Source organism: Gossypium arboreum, chromosome 6 (genome assembly GCF_025698485.1).
Source record: "Gossypium arboreum isolate Shixiya-1 chromosome 6, ASM2569848v2, whole genome shotgun sequence".
NCBI lineage: Eukaryota > Viridiplantae > Streptophyta > Magnoliopsida > Malvales > Malvaceae > Gossypium > Gossypium arboreum.
Window position 1 is genome coordinate 76,279,478 of NC_069075.1, and position 1,263 is coordinate 76,280,740.

The 1,263-nt window shown below is 40.3% G+C and overlaps 1 non-coding gene across 1 annotated transcript; it reads right to left on the reverse strand.

The window, feature by feature from the left end:
* Positions 1 to 584: 584 nt before the first annotated feature.
* LOC128294723 (small nucleolar RNA R71) lies at positions 585 to 691 on the reverse strand. Its single transcript, XR_008285030.1, has one exon. It is a non-coding gene; the product is annotated as a small nucleolar RNA R71 (small nucleolar RNA).
* Between the last annotated feature and the right edge of the window lie 572 nt (positions 692 to 1,263).

The window sequence follows — 1,263 nt, forward strand, 5'->3', positions numbered from 1 at the left end:
GTGACGCAGTAACCAACTTGTCTGGAAATTTTTTTTATGGACTGTGAGAACAATTAAGTTAAGTCTGTGTGCACCTTGTGTTCGACTCCGGTAACGGACTCGGGTACGGGGTGTTACAAGGATGATATTCAAACCACAACCGAGGAGATGGCTTAAAATCAGGAAAATTCGCTACCTCCTACGATTACCGCTGATCGAGTAAATCAGAATCATGCTCCGTACACTATGTATGATTATGCTAAACCAAATTTAACAGGAACTGGGTCGAGTATAGTTAGGTCCACTATTGCTGAAAATAATTTTGAACTGAAACCTAATATGATTCAAATGATACAGCAATTTGTTCAGTTTGATGGTTTGCAGGATGAGGATCCAAACAATCACTTGGCAAATTTTCTAGAACTCTGCGACACATTTAAAATCAATGGCGTCTCTGATGATGCCATTCGCCTTCGGTTGTTTCCTTTTTCATTGGGGAACAAAGCTAAATAGTGGTTGAACTCGTTACCACGAGGGTCAGTCACTACTTGGGAACAAATGACCGAAAAATTTTTACTAAAATATTTTCAGCAGATAAAACGGCTAAATTAAGGAATGATATCTCTTCTTTTGTGCAGATGGATTTAGAAACACTATATGATGCATGGGAGAGATACAAGGACCTGTTGAGAAGGTGCCCTCACCATGGGTTACCACTCTGGCTACAGGTTCAAACGTTTCATAATGGGCTGAATCCTTCGACTAGACAAATGGTTGACGCAGCCGCTGGTGGGACTATCAATAATAAGACACCTGAGGATGCTTATGAATTTATGGAAGAGATTTCACTAAATAATTATTAGTGGCAAGTCATGAGGAAAAAGCCAACGAAAGTAGCCAGCGTTTTTAATGTCGATTCGGTCACCATACTCTCTAATCAGGTAGAACTTTTGAATAGAAAAATTGACGGTTTTCTTGGTTCTTCATAGGTTCACCCAACAATGCAATGCAATGCAAGTGGAGAAGGAACGAGCAATTCAGAATACCCAACTTATGGCCACAACATGGAAAATGAGCAATTAAATTATATAGGTAATAATTCTCGACCTCAAAATAATCCCTATAGCAACACTAACAATGAAGGATGGAGGAACCACCGAAATTTCTCATGGGGAGGCCAAGGGAATCAGAGACTACCACCACCTCCAAGCTTCCAACAACCACCTTACCAACAAGAGAAAAAGCCGAACCTTGAGGAGATGCTAACAAAATTCATCTCGGTGT